The following is a 15,994-nucleotide window of genomic DNA, read 5'->3' as shown; positions in this document are numbered from 1 at the left end:
CTGTCACTGCTCTTCATTTGCCTGAGGGATGGACCCTGTCCTGGTCACATTGGGGCATTTGAACTTCTAATGGGGAGCAAGCCCCAACTTGTGACACTCCCTTAGTCCCTCCCTTGTGTCAGAAGGTGAACAGCACTGTCCCCACCTCTAAAACCACATTTATTCTGGTCACTGTAGAGCAGGACTGGGAAGGGCTCATGGGCACAAGGCCAGTTGTGAAGAACTGTGGTATTATTTTTTTCCCTTAAAGCTCTCTGGTCCATGTCAAAGCAGCCTGGTAAACATGTCCACGGTCCCACAAAACTACTGGGTCATCCTGATGCTCCCAGTACAGAACAGATAGTTGGCAGCTAGGTGCTTGGCAAGGGTGAGAACAGGTGTCAGATATGCTGTGTTTCTGTTTGTCATGGATTTTCTTTCTGTTCAATGCAAACAGAGCTAATTACAAATGCAAAAAAAGTGAATATTAACATCATTTAAAATAAATTGTGAGATAGATTTTATCTTTTTCCAGGCTGGTATTGGTATACTTATATATATTTCATTGGGTTAGTATTTCAATGACTAAAATGCAGTTGTGTTCTATTTTTTACATTTTTTGCCCTCCACTGTAGCCATGAAGGCCAAAGAATGAGATCCCTGGGGTATTTATAGTATTTCACACTGAACCCCTTTCATATTTATTTTTTAAATTTTTTTGAGGTACTGGGGGGCTGGGAACAGAACCCAGGACCTTGTATGTGGGAAGCTGGCGCTCAACCACTGGACACATCCACTCCCCTGAGCTGGTTTTATTGTTTGTTTGCTTGTTGTTTGTTTTTGTTTTTAGGAGACACTGGGAATGGAACCCAGGACCTCCCATGTGGGAAACAGGCACTGAACCACTTGAGTCACATCCACTCCCTGAACTATTTCTTGAGGGTATTTTATGGTAAGTCTTCACAGCAATATATTTGATAGGTAAATAAGAAAGTATTTATCTATTTATTCAAAATAAAGTATGTATATAACCAGTAACTGAATATATGTCCTTTGTATCAATATAATTGTATTGTTGTATTGTTATAGGACATGATATAATAGGTATATTTGTCAACCAAAGGGGTGCTGATGCAAAATACTAGAAATCTGTTGGCATCTATAAAGGGTATTTATTTGGGTGGACGCTTGCAATCACAAGGCCATAAAGCACAAGCTATTCCCATTACCGAAGTTTGTTGCCATGTGTTAGAGCAAGATGGCTGCTGACATCTGCCAAGGGCTCAGGTTTCCTGGGTTCCTCTCTTCCTGGGGCTCATTTCTCTCCAGGCTCAGCTGCTGTGCTCTCCCCACAAAGTCAGCCATAGACTATCAGGCAAACATCTCTATCTCTCTCACAAGGTCTCTGCTGTGGCTAATGGAACCTTTTCTCCTTCCTCACATATCTGCTTCCCTCTGGGTTTACTTCCCAGGGTCCAGAATCAAAACCCCCACTCTCTTCTCTGCTGTGTGGTTTTCTCTGTGAGTCTCTGCCACCACATCCTACTGATGTGGCCCAATCAAAGCCTTAAATATTATTTAATCAAGTAAAAGTAAAACCTCTGAATCCAATATAATCCAATATGCCCAGAGGAACAGACCAATTGAAACACAATCCAATATCTATTTTTGGAATTCATAAATAATATCAAACTGTCACAATTGGATCACAGTGTTGCTATCCTAACAACATGGGAATCATCTAATAATTCATTTTCTTTATTAAATATTTAGATCACAAAATTTACAGTGTCTACTACTCCATAAACTAACCTCCCATTTTTAATATGTCCTCTCAGTTTATCACAGTTCTACCAACGAGACAAACAGCCAGATGGAAGGTGAAACACAGCCATCCACTCATCAATTTGAGAATCTCTTATGTACCAGCAGCTGTAAGCATCCCTTAGTATATCTAAGGGAATCACCTTAACCCATGTTCCATAGAAAACCACGAAGAAAAAGATATGCCATTCCTTCAGGGTCAATGCCGTGGTAATCAGTTGCTTCATTCTGAGATTTTGAGGGGGTAGGGTGGGCTTGGCGTGGGATCTGAACAGCACTCATGTTTCAGACCACCCATAAATAGCACAGAAAAAAATCAGTGCAAACAGCTTGTCAACTTGGCATGGTTAAAAATCTCAGAAGTTTCCTTTCATTGAAATCACCATTTGTGGGTATTCAGTGTAAGGTAGAATATGTGTGAAGTGAAGAATAAATGACCAGATCTAAAGTCCATAAGTGAATTTGAGATTGCACAGTTTAGTTTGGTTACTTAGACTCATAAAATCCGGTCTGCTTCCTTAATATAAATGTGAGAACAGTGTGGTCAACTTTAATCAGATGTCATTTTAGGTTACCTACTTCTAAACCAATTAGGAACTATACACTCTAAGAATAACTTATTTGCTTGCTTTTTGTGTCCCTTTTTATTGAACAAATTTTTATTGCGTGCCTTTTATGTGAGAGTCACTGATCAGAGTGTACTCACACATTAATGAACAAAATAGATGAAAATCCCAGTCCTGTAGAGTTTACATTCCACTTAATTGAGTCAGAGATGGATTTATTGCTTATAATAATAAAACTCTGCTGCTTGGCAAAGAATTCCCAGTAAAATTCAAGAACAAACACCACCCTATTCTGTACCACAATGGAGAACATCCCTAAGGCAACAAAAGAACAAGAAACAAGGGACAGAAGGAATAGAACTGGAAACGAAATCATCCCCTTCTGCCAGTAAGTCTGTATATGTAAAACAAAAACACAAGAACAGCAAAACAAACCCCCCAAAAAGGGCAAACTAAAGGCAATAAGAATGTACAAAGTGGTATCAACATATAGAAATCAACAATTTTCACTCATATAAGTAAGAACACCATAGGAATTCCAATAAAGATCTAATTTACTATAGCAAAAAAAGCCATAAGATAACCAGGAAAAAAAAAACTTTAAAAACAAAAAGAAATGAAAAATTATTATGGAGAAGTTTATAAAACATTATTGAAGAAGAGCTCTTGGTTTTCTTATCTGTCTGGTGCACAATTTGATGGGTTGTGATTCTTACCTTCTTGGGAGTTGTAGACTTACAAAAAAATGATTTTTATAAAACTTATGGTCACCATACTAGACATAAATGCACATAAATAGAATACTATTTTTTCAGAGTTCTCGCCCAACCTCAGAAACCCACTTATCCTAAGCTAGATAACCACAAATGTTTTTCTAACACTAAAATGATTCTGTTTTCCCGCTATTGTTTTAAGGTAATATTATTAAAATATAATAAAAATCACAATAACAGTGAACCTTTAATATGAATGATATCCTGCTATTTTCAGGCACAATACTTACTACTTTATCTACAGTACCATAGTTAACTCACATTAGATGAGATAAAACTGCCTGGACAGACCTTTTTAGGAATAATGCTTCTATAACTTGGTGTGCTGACTTTTCTGTTATTTTATTTTTCTGAATTTGTAATAAAGTTTGAATTAAAAAAAATACCTCACAACAAACCAAAGTCACAGTCACTTGTATTAGTTCCATTTTATTGATGAAAATGAAGGCTCAAGGAGGTGAAGAAAGCTCATACTCCAATGTGGTCAGGCTTCATGGTTATGTCTTCTCAGAGAACCAACCAATTTATCTTTTTTTTTCCCTCAGTTTCAATTTATATGCATCTTGGTGTGCTTGCTTAATGCTTATCTCTTCCAATGGGCAATAAACTCCAAGAATAGAGACCTTAGCCAGTTTTGTTCGCCATTGTAACCCTACTACTTGTACATTTTGCAGGAATTAGTTATCACTCAATAAACACTGACAGAATAAATTAATGAGAGGATGAAAGAATGAATGAATTAGGAACAACCCTGCCCCATTCACACAGCTTGTGAGTAGGAAAGCCTGGATTACATTCAGGCCTGGATGACCTCAAAGCCCCAGATGCTGTAAATGATGTCATAAATCAGACAAAAATTGAAAAGAATATCATAAAAAATAATAATGTTGAGCAAAATGAAATATACTGAATGATAGAATGAAGCAAGGGAAGTACATAGATGGCATGAGAAATGGATGTGGGACAAAAAAAAAATAAGCTCTGAGCTTTTTACTGGCCAAAGCTAAGAGAGAAAAATGATGAAATATTACTGTTCGTATATTTGAGTTTTTCCAGCACAAAGTGCCTCCTGTGCCCCTTTCCTGTATTCCTTGTCTTACCTCAAACAAACAGACTGCCTTTCAAATTTTTCACCGTACCATAAATTTATATACATCTCTCTGCAGCGTTTATTTTTCAAAGAGACTTTGGATGTTGCAATGGGAAAACACCAACTTGCCCAGGGTCATATACTGGAAGAATAATGTCAACAGAAGGGGCAGAGAAGAATCTGGCAAAGCAATTCCAATGGGGTATGGTAAAAGTTTAGCCCTTACGCCTCAGTCTTCATAAGCTGAAACATGCAAAGGACATACCCCTTTAGTTTTGCTCAATTTTGCTACCTTCTGGCAAATTAATATGTTCCAAGTTGAGAAGGGCTGAAATACTAAATTTCAGTATTCAGTATCTCGGTGGGCTAAAAGGAGTATGGGGTCCTCACTACTACCTCCATGCTCATTTTGATATCACACCTCAGAACAAAGAGATTTTTTTTTTTTAATTTGCAAAGCAGCTGTTTATACTATGTAAGGAATTAACTAGATGAGGCACTAATTCAATCTCCAACAGGAAATGAACTATTTTAACTTTAGTTCAGATGCTTAGTGGCACAGAGTATCTTCTTAGCAGGATTTGAGCAGAATAGAATGTGCATGGTACAAACTCTTTCTTTTTCTGTTTCGAAGAAACATCCTAACCTTAATAACACAGATATAGCAAAGCGAAATGTTAAAACCTCTTAAGGCTGTGTCCAAACTAGGCCATTCAATCATTTTATGCTTATATGTGGGACACACTCAAAACTTCTCTGAAAAGTGCTTTCTTTCTCTTGAGATGTTAACAAGTGTTTATTTTTAAAATATGGGCCTCCCACATTTCACACCACGCCGATCTTCTCTCCTTGTTTCTTTGGTGGCCTTGATCAGGTTGAGACACCATTTAGAGCTAGATGGGGACAAAAAGTAAGCATAAGCTACCTTTCCACGGGGTCATCTGTCAGTGGGAAGGAAACAAGGGCAGGAAGAAGGTTTGGAGAAGTGGAGACCCAGGGACAGAAGGGATTGCAGCAGAGTTGGAGGTTGCACTTAGGAATCAGGTAAGGAAGAAAATCTGCTTGGGTCCTTATGGAATAACTGCACACTGTGCAACTAAAAATACAGAAAAACGGGGAAAGAAGGGCTGACTGTGAGGTGCTGAACAAGAATTCAAACAACCTCCTATTCCTGTAGACAGAAGGAAAGTATGTAAAATATGTTTCCAAAAGTGATTTGCTTTAAATTTTAAATTTCCACTCAGGGTGCTTTCCACCACCAAACCCCTCTCAAAAATTAGCATACTTGCCTTTACAGATCTATAAAACATTTGGTCAATTTCACACCAGAAAGACATGAGAAATGTCTAAGAGGAACAGAGTAATCCCACTGTTTTATAATTTTTTAAGGAAGTAAAAAGAAAGACTATCTTTACTGGTAATTAAGGTTTAGGTAAATTAATGGGGTGCATTGTTAGTGTTCTTGAGTTTGACAGTTTTTAAGGCTGTTATCAGACATCTCTAGTCTTTTGCTTCTTCATTAGGTTGCTATGACAGTACCCATAAAATGCCCAGAAGATATGTGGCACAAAATATGTGATCAACAAATACAAGTTATTCAAACCTATATTCAAAAGATGTTTTTTTTTAGCCAGTCAGGTAAATTTAGTAGTGGACTGGATAGTATTTCCATTATATGTAAAAATGGCATTGCAGTTATATAGAGAGCATTCCTAATTCTTCAAGAAGCACATTGAAACATTTAGAAGAAGAAAGATGTGATGCCTGGGATTTGCTTTGGACTAAGAAAAAAAAAAAACAGATTCAATGAAAATGTCTCAAAATCCTGATAATTTGATTGAAAGAGCATTATTCTAATTTTCTTAAAAAAATGAGAATTTGGTTATTATTTTACTAATGTTGTATTAGTCAAATGTTAATTAGCTTTTTAAAATCTATAAAATATTAACTGCCTCTTTTGTCACAAATAGGCTTCTAACATGGCATGAATTCAAGCATGGCATTTTCTATAAAGAGAAGTACAGGAAGGTGAGAGGTTTAGGTTATCTGTTGAACCTTCAGGGTTCAGAGCACACCATTAACTCCAATGACTGATGTGCCTCTTGGGGTCTTTTTTCTTGGTGGAAAGCCCAACCCAATTTGGCTTAAGCCAATGGAATTTTTTTCTTCATTTAAGTTTACGTGTCCAGTTGTCTAATTACTTTCAGGCTTGATGGTTCAGGGTACAAAACTTCATAAAGGATTAGTTTCTCTCTGTGTTTCATCTCTGACTTTTACTCGGGAATTTCAGACTCTGGCTTCACATGGTAGAAAGACAGTGGCTCCAACCTCTACAACCTCTCATTTCAGTACTCAAGCTACAAGGGAGAGTCTCTTTCTCTAGAATTCCATGTAAGTCTGTTGGTTCTACCTGGCTTGTGTGGCCATTCTACACCCGATTACTCTGAGACTATGTGCAGTGGCGCAGTCTTGAAGTCACATCCTTTGCCTAGAATCGAGATTAGAGTCAGGTCCATTAAAAGTACAAGGATTTGGGAGGTGGGCTTCCTGGAGGAGAATAAAGTAGGGAGATATGATTCTGGAAAGTGAGAGCAGCAGCTGTTCAGTACAACTGAGGCACAGCCGTTTTAGTGTCCACAGCTATATGGAAAGGTCGGGGATTTTTTGCAAGGAAAGTTTAGCACCATTTAGTTAACTTCGAGACTCGAAATGCTAGACTTTTATGCTCTATTAACATAACTAGTACTCAGTATTTTTAACTTCTCTCATATAATTTTTTGTTATGTAAATATTGCTGTTTGGTTTCTTGGAGTAGCTGCCTGAAAAACTGACATGTGTCTTTTATTGAAAGACCTGGTTCTCATCTTGTAAAGAGGTGCAAGCATTGTCTTTAAACTCTCAAGCTGGACAGGATGCTAACATCTGAGGCCTGTGTAACCCTAACACTTTTGGTTTAATACTTCTTTCTATTACTTCATGTGGTGATTTCCCCATACCAGTTTCTTATTTCCCTTTTCCTACCTTCCTACCTCCTCTACCACAACTCATCCGTGCTACTTCTTGAGGACTCCAAAGGTTCCAGGATCTGTGCTAACTGCTTTATTGAATGCTTTATTGAAACATGATCCCACTTAATCCTGACATCATTTTACAGCTGAGGAAAGTCAGGTTCAGAGAGGCAGAAAAATTTGCCCAAATTTATAGAGTTGGTATATTGATAAGGCTCAGATTTAAACTCAAATCAGTCAGGAACTAAAATCTATGCCATGCTCTTGCTCCATATATGCTAATGACTTGGACTTCCTATTAAAGGAGGATAATAGGAAACTGACTAGATAATTTCAGTATTTCCCTCTCCTGACCATGCAGATTGAGCAGTAGTGTACTGAGGTTGGTAAAATTTATTGCAATGAAAGGAAAGAAAGTATGTGGTACATCTGATGCCTTCACATTTTGCATTGGTTGATTTTCTCTTGTTTTCTTTTAAAATGAACATGGGCCTCCTTTGTATAGAGCAGTAGTTTTCAACTGAGAGTGATTTTGTCCTCCAGGGGACATTTGTAAATGTCTAAAGACATTTTTAGATGCCACAAATTGGGGGGGGGGTGCTACTGGGTCGTGAGTAGATGCTAATATTCTATAATGCACAGGACAGACCACCCCTCCTCCCCCACAACAAAGAACTATTGTACCCCAAATTGCAATAATGCTGAGGTTAAGGAACCCTGGTTTAGAGCAGAGATCAAATATATTCTATAAAGGGCCAGATAGTAATTAAGTTTAGACCTTACAGGTCTCTGTGGCTCACTACTACTCATCCATTCTGTTGCAGTGTGAAAGCAGCCCAACAATATGTAAACGAATGGTCATGGCTGTGTTTCATTAAATTATTATTTTTACATACACATAAAAACAAAGTATTGGGTAAAATTTGGCCTAAGGGCCACAGTTTGCCAATCTCTAGTCTTGGGTGGTTCTGAAGCTGCATGACAGTATCTGAAGGCTAAATTATTAGCATTATCTGGAAGACTGTAATTTCAGGTAAGTAACCATCCCATTCCAGCATCAGGGGTTAAGAGCTCTTTCAAAGTCCCAAGTATGTTTTCCTTAAGGAACTCAAAGCCATTTTTGCATAAGAAGCAGAAAATCATGCATGGCATTTATTAGGATCAAAGTCTGGTCTGAGGGATAACATTTTTGAGAGTGGCAAGTCAGCAGAGTGCTTGTAGCAATGGCTCATGAACTAGCAAGTGGGACTAGAGAGGGAAGAAAACATATCCTGTTTGAAATGTCAGCAGGAAAATTTAATTTTAAAAGTACCACCTTATACCTTTGGAGTGCTGTGCCATTTTGAAAATGCTTCACCTGTATTATTTCATGGCATCCTTGGGACAATCACATTTAGGGAGTAAGCCTTTCTGAGCTGTAACTCTAAGATATTTGGATTACAGAGACGGTGTTAGGACATTTCTTTCAAGGAGAATTTGGTCTAGTGGAGAAGATACATAGAAATATAGAACATTGGTATGTGTTCAGTAAAGCTCTCCATTTGGACCCAGTCTTGTTTTGGGATGAGGCCATGGGAAGGTGGGGGTGGGGAAGCTTCCTGAGGTTGTCTTGCTTGATTTGAGTGCTAAAATTAATCTAGAATTAGGAGTTGGCTAGAGAGAGAGGACAGAGGAAGAGTAAGCTGATCCAGGGGTGGGGTGGAGGTAGGGAGAAAGAGGACAATGTAGGCACAGGGAGAACAAAGCCATGGAAGTTAAAAGCAGCAAACCATGTGTCATGTGATAGGAGAATAACAAGGAGATGGTGAAATTTGAGATTAAAATCTGAAGAAGGAAACCTATGAGGGCCACTCCATGGATTGTGCTTGGTTGCCATTCTAGGGAGCATGGACTTGATCCATTATGTGATGGAGAATATTAAAGTCAAATTTCAAAACTCAAGTCACAGAACAGACTAAACAAAATCCCTATGTGGAGGTGAGGAGGCCTGTTGGGGGGCTGCCAAGCCGTCCACCCAAGAGAGGGGCAGTGGGGATGAGAAGGGAGCAAACAGATGCAAGAAGCACCTAGAAGGCAAAGGTTTCAGATCTTACAGGTAGGGCAGGAATTATTATCTCCATTTTACCAATGAGGCAACTGAGACTCAGCAAGCACAAGTCATTTGCGGAAGTTAATGTTTAATTCATGTTCCCTGTGTTTCTTTCTTTAATATTTTTGAATAGCTACAGGGCATCTACATGTGCTAGACCTGGAGAATGCCTGCTTTACCTATGTCATATCTCACTAGAGCCCTATGCAGGGAAATGTTTTTATTTGGACTTTTTCCAGGGGGGAACTGAGGTTTGCAGAAACATATAACATGTAACATGGCTAAGGGCCCAGAGGTACTAAGGGAAGAGGCTGGATTTCCACTATGTCATGCTGCCTCTCCAAAGAATACACCATGGGCAGGGCAGCCCTTCAGAACCACACTTTCTGAAATGGTAGTCACTAGTCACACGTGGCTATTCCAATTCAAATTAATGAAAATTAAATAAAATCTAAAAGTTCAGTTCCTTAGCCACACAAGCCACATTTCAAGTATTTGAGAGCCACGTGTGGCTAGTAGCTACTATACTGGATAGAACAGATATAAGCCATCTCATCATCACAATAGATTCTATTGAGCAATGGGGCGACTTCACAATATTAAATCCCAAAGATGTGTGTCTTGTTACAAAACTTTTTACCCAGAAAACCTGGCATAGCCTTTTAGGTCACAAGCCCAGAGACACAGGAGATCAGCTGTCATTTATTTTCTCTCTTTTGATTGGCCAGCAGTGCAGACCCTTTTGTGGCTCCAAGAGTTCCACCTTAAACCAAGGGGAAAGTAGAATGTGAATAATGAAGAAGAGCTTAAGCAAAGATGCCGGGGGCTTTCCTTGTGAAGGCCCAGCTTCCCAGTGCTATGCTTATTAATGTAGTTTAATGGAAATCGGAGATTAACTAAAGAAGGCCGATAAAGGAATTCTACTTTATAGCCACTATAAAGGGGATTAAAGCTTAGTCTAAGCATCCACATAATCTGATTGCTTTATATGCCCACATGCACAGAAATAAAATAAAATTTAAAAAGTGAAGAATAAAGTAAAATAGGCCAAGGCTAAAATCATTTGTACTGTAATCAGAAATAAACTGCAGTTAACCAAATTAGACAATTCTGAAAAATTAATATCCACTGGATACAAAGCATGAAAACAATGTGTGATTCTGAAAGAAAAACTTGGCATACAGAATTTAGAAAGCAGGGTATCAGTGGTAACCAAGATAATGTACCACAAATAATCAAGGTATTAAGCAGATAGTGGCGGCTTTCCTCTGAACTAGGAAAGTTCATGCACAGTGTCCTTGAGAGAATAAAATATTTTGAGTACCTTAGGATTTCTTAAATAGCTGGATCATAATTCCAAATTCCAGAAAGATTTCAAACATGTTCTAATTATGTTTTCCAAATGGCAATTTGAATTATATTGGCTTAGTGGTAAGTTATATAAAGCTTTTTTTCCCCGAGAAAAATATATTAAACAGAAAGAGAATATATCTCATAACTGTTCTCCACTGCCAAGGATGAGGTTCCTGTGAAAATTTAATTAAAAATTTTTCTACTGTTGTTTTCTTTCCTCACCCCCTCCTTCAACACAATCCTCTCAAACACATACCACATATAAAATGTGATGCAGGTCAAAATCATTGTGGTAAAACATAACATGAGCTAAAATAAAATGATGGAGTCCTCATTGACCTTGACATAGTACAAAATATTATACCAAAGTACAAAACTTTAAAATACCTGATATCTTATTCTAAGCAGTTTTTCTACATATAAGAAGGATGGTGAGCTGCTGAAATATTGCAGGGTCTAAGCTTTGGACGAAGTGAATGACATGCAATTAAGGACTACATTGTATTCTTTTCAGTATACTTGGAGTCCCAAGGCTAATGGAAAGTGTACTTTATGCATGCAGATTACTTTGCAGAATTCTGATTCTAAAGGGGACCAGACCTATAATACTTAAAAATACATTATGTCTGACTCCCCACCTGAATTTCCCAATGTCTGCTGAAAGTCATTACACTGTGTACAACCTGAGGACACAAGATGGTATTTTCAGCACCTGGAACAGTGTCTCACATTTATTTGAGACTCGAAAAAATCAATGCATATACCTTTCCATGATCGCCTTACTAACATTTGAAACCCAGCAAATACCAAAGTGAATACTCTTATCTTCTGCACCAAACTACTCCTCTTTAACTAGTTATCCCTGACCTAGTTAGCAACAGCAGCTCCCTCTTAGGGTCCCGGTGCTTACCCTTCCCAACCTGCTCCTAAAGCTTCTTTTGTGCTAGCTGAGGTCCTTGCTCATGGTTGCAATATATCCAACTGATTGTTTCCCTTCAGACACTAATATCTTCCACATCTTCTGCACCTCCTCCGCCAGCTTCATTTCCTACTTTCTCCCTTCAGAGCCTTTCCCACTTCTTTAGGATAATGTGTCCTTAGGGGGTCTTTGTTCCAGAGCACTGGACTACACTCACCAAGTCCACCTGCTGACTCACAACTTTGTTCATTCTGTGTGCCACTGGGAACTGACTTCTTCCCTTATCAAAATTCAATTCTTCCTTCAATGCAGTATAGCAAAGACATTAAGTCCTTGGGTTGAATGAGTTAGACAGACCCAAGTGTAAAATCTGGCTCTCCTACATAGTGTATGTGGTGTGTGTATATGTGTGTGTGTGTAAGGGCGAGGGAGAGGGAGAGAAGAGAACTCGAGCAAGTTACTTCACATGTCTAAAGCTCACTTCTGCGATCTTGGGTTAACAACAATATTTACTGCATAGGGCACTGTTAAGAATTAAATGAGTTGATATGTCAGAAAGGCTTTAGCATAAACCCCAGCACCTCACTTATAAGCAATCAAGAATTATTAGTTATCCTTAATAATACTGTGTAATTGAGCCAACCTCCATTCCAATGTCTTCTTTCAAATTAGGTCAATTATTATAAATCATGTATCACAATGATTAATTGTTTTAGTTACAAATTAATTTTACCTGAGTCTCTCACTAAATTGTAAGCTATTTGAGAGACAAAATGCTTTGTCGTTTTTATATCTACTAAATCATTTACTTATAAGGTAAAGTCTGTGGACTGCTGTATGTCTGTGAAATGCTTGATGGTACTGGTGTCCACAGTGAGATAACTTCAGAAATTGAATCAGCTTTTACACATTTTCATAGCAATTTTCCATAACCACACCATTTTCCCATCGTTTATAAAAACATTGGTCTGCAGTGGATTAAATTACTTTTTTAAAAACTGGTCTTTTCCTACAGAATTTGAGAGTTACTTTCCTAGATACAGTATGTAGCACAGAAAGAACTTACAGTAGCTTCTTTCTTAATAACAACAAGAAGAAACACTCAGAATTGTGCTTTTCTGAGAACTACTGCACTTGTTCAAGTTAGTAGCACATATAGAGATCCAATGAATCAGGTTTCAGAAGTGAAATTCAAGACTTGAAGAAATTTAACCATGTATTAATCTATTGAGTCTTAAATTTCAAAAACCCTTTAAAAATGTATTTTAAAGCATCCTCAACCACATGTCAGGCACACTATTCCACCACTACCTGAGGAAGAGGAAATGTGAGCTCTTAATTTTAATTTCTCTAACCCCACACATCTTAGCCCAAATACCAACCTTAATGTTGATTTGATACTCATAGTTTCTTTTCTGGGCAAGGGTAGGGTATGAATTGAGGTAGGAAGATGAATAATTTCAGGTCATACAGATTCCACTCTTAACCCTTCAGTCCCTTGGTATTTCTGCATTCATCTTTAGGCCTTTCTTTCCCTTCCTCCAACCTAGCCCCAAATCATGGAGCCTGGATACAATGAACGGGACTAGGGAAATGTTACATCAACATCTGGCCTTTTGAAGGACACTGGAAAACTTATTAATGGACTATTAATTGACTGGCTTGGAGAAAAAAATCTCTCCATATCAGCTATTCAAATTTTGGCTCCAGATAGCAAAATTCTTTTCAGTTTTTGAGAGAGCTAATTGGAAATTGCAGTTTTTAGCCCACAAGAATAGGGGCTTTTGATTGAATTCATTTCATACATTATGCAGTCACCCCATAGCCTGTATTCAACAGAGTGGCTATAATTCAAAACTCAAGAAATTTCTTTGAGAGATTATCACACCTCAGCAACTTATCTATAGAACCTCTGGTTAGTCCAGAATAAACATAGGAAAATTGGAGAAAAGAAATTGTAAACCAAAGCGTAGTTTTGCTATTATAAAAAGATGATACTTTACTACAGACCTTTAAGACATCCATATTGATTCTGGGGTTGTTTTTGTTCATTAATATAACAAGTATTAACTGAGCATCTACTATGTGCCAGGGACTCTCATCAGCATTAGAGATACAATGATAGACAAAGCATGCTTCCTGTCCTCAAAAACTCTAGACTATAGTGGAGGAAAGCAGAACAAAATCAAGTGACAACTCAATGAGGAGAAAGCACTGCTGTGTAGGAAATGTAAGAGGGAATTATGAAAACGAATATGACAACTGCAAATTGTACTTTGACATTCATTCCCCCTTCTTTAATTCTAGAATTCCCAAGTTTTAGCCACAGACATGGAGACCAAGCTGAAAATTACATTTCCTTGCTTCGTTTGCAATTGGTAGTGGCCTGACCAAGAGAAGATGAGAAAAAGCGAAGTTTGCCATTCTGGGGAAAAATGTATGTGTGCTCCCCTCACCAGGATCTTTTTTCTCCTGGCTGAGCATGAGAACTGCCCAGTCATGGAAGTCATGTTTTAAATACTGTGGAATCACCTCACCAGCTCTAGCCATCTCATCTCTATCCAAACACATAAGGGAAATATACGTATTTATCTTGTTGAAGCCACCTGTGTCAGTCAGGGTTCTTAATCGAGGGAAACAGAACTGACAGGAGATAGTAGTAAATATTATGAGATTTATACAATTGTCTCATGCAACTGTGGAGGTGCATGAGCCCAAATACCAAAGAGCAGGCTGCAAGCCAGGAACTCTGATGAAGATCCTCAATGAGGTGACACTGGCTGTCTGAAGGAGAAGAGAATTCTCTCTCTAAATGCTGAAGTCACCTCTCCTTTTAAGACCTTCAACTGATTGGATGAGATGTCTCTCATTGCTGAAGGCAGTCTCCTCAACTGAATGTAGATGTAATCAGCCACTGATGCAATCAACTCATTGATGATTTAAGTCCACAAAATGTCCTTGCAGTAAAATTAGCCCAGTGCTTGCTTGACCAAACTAGGCATTATTACCTGGCCAAGTTGACATATTAGCTTACCATCACACCATGCTATATTGGGGTAGGTTTGTTACAGCAGCTCAGTATATACATTAACTAATATAGTGTAGCTTGGAGCTTTTCATTGAGTTCTGGTACATTCAATATAATGAACAGTAGTACATACAGAACCTTGTGGTGAAAGACAAAGTTGAAATATGAGGCAGAACCAATGGCACAAAGAACCCTGTAGCCCTTTAAAAAAACTTGGTTTTTACCTTACATTGCTGTAGAACAACATGATTATATATGCTGTTAAAAAGCTGCCTTGGTTTGCATTGTGGAATGTGGTGGGGGAACAGTAGGACAGATAGATCCATAGGCATGAGCACTAAAGATGGCCCACATTTAGTATTTTGAAAAGTAATGGAAGCAGCCAGATTCCGAATAAACATGGAAAACATTAATCACTATCATTCACGTTTTTTTCTTGACACGGTTTACCAGACTTCGATTACATGGTAATCACTATGTTCAAAGTTAGAGATGTAGTGAAAATCAAGAAGAGAAAAGAGACAGTCCCTGACAGTATAAGACCAGGAGGCTAAGGGTCTAATATAGGAGAGCCCAAGGTATTTATTGTACATATAGTGTCTCATGAGATCCATGCTCATAGAATTTTTGAATAACATGATATGAATCTGGTTTGAATATGTATCTCATATCACAAGAGATCCATGTTCATGGAATTTTTAAATAACATGATCTGAATCTGGTTTGCCTGTTGCTTTAAAGCCTGCACTCTCTCACCTGAATCAGGTAACATCCTGAGGAATACCATAAGACAAATAATCAAATGCCAAACCAATTCAAAGCTATTAATTACAATCTGGATACAAAAATTAAGTAAAGTGAATTACTCATTACTACCAACTAAACCATTGTTTAGGTCCTATTTTACATATTGCAATTCACATTCTCTAAGAACCTAACAGTTGAGAAAAAACTCAATATGTTTTGTTAAAAGATAAACTTTAGCTACTTTCATGAGCTGGTAAAGAAAGAGAATTCTACATTCCAATATTGTTGCAAAACTACCTGAATATTTCAAATTGGTGGTATCACTTTCTGTTCAAACACAGCAGTCTTATGACTATTCCAATGAACAAAACTTCCAGAAATGCCTTCTAAGTCTTCATAAGGCATTCTCCAGGGTAGATGAGAGGTCCATGCAGGATAAATGTTTTCTTATACTGTAATAGTCTTTATGTCTACCTTGTACATTTTCTCCAAGGTGACATTACTTCCTGGACTCCTTTATACTTTTCCAGGATTCTAATTTATTTATTTGTTTGTCTGTTTGTTTATTTATTTTCATTCTTTCTGTTTTTTGAAGATGATGTTCCTCTTCCCTTAATG

General features: G+C 37.9%; 1 protein-coding gene across 3 annotated transcripts in view; it reads right to left on the bottom strand.

Annotated features, from left to right (window-relative positions):
- Window positions 1-15,994, bottom strand: part of GRM7 (glutamate metabotropic receptor 7) — a 1,023,847-nt gene that overhangs the window by 424,105 nt on the left and 583,748 nt on the right. The gene's annotated exons all lie outside the window — the stretch shown is intronic.

Source organism: Dasypus novemcinctus, chromosome 26, assembly GCF_030445035.2.
Source record: "Dasypus novemcinctus isolate mDasNov1 chromosome 26, mDasNov1.1.hap2, whole genome shotgun sequence".
NCBI lineage: Eukaryota > Metazoa > Chordata > Mammalia > Cingulata > Dasypodidae > Dasypus > Dasypus novemcinctus.
Note: the sequence above shows the minus strand (reverse complement) of the source record. Positions and strands in the feature narration are given on the sequence as shown.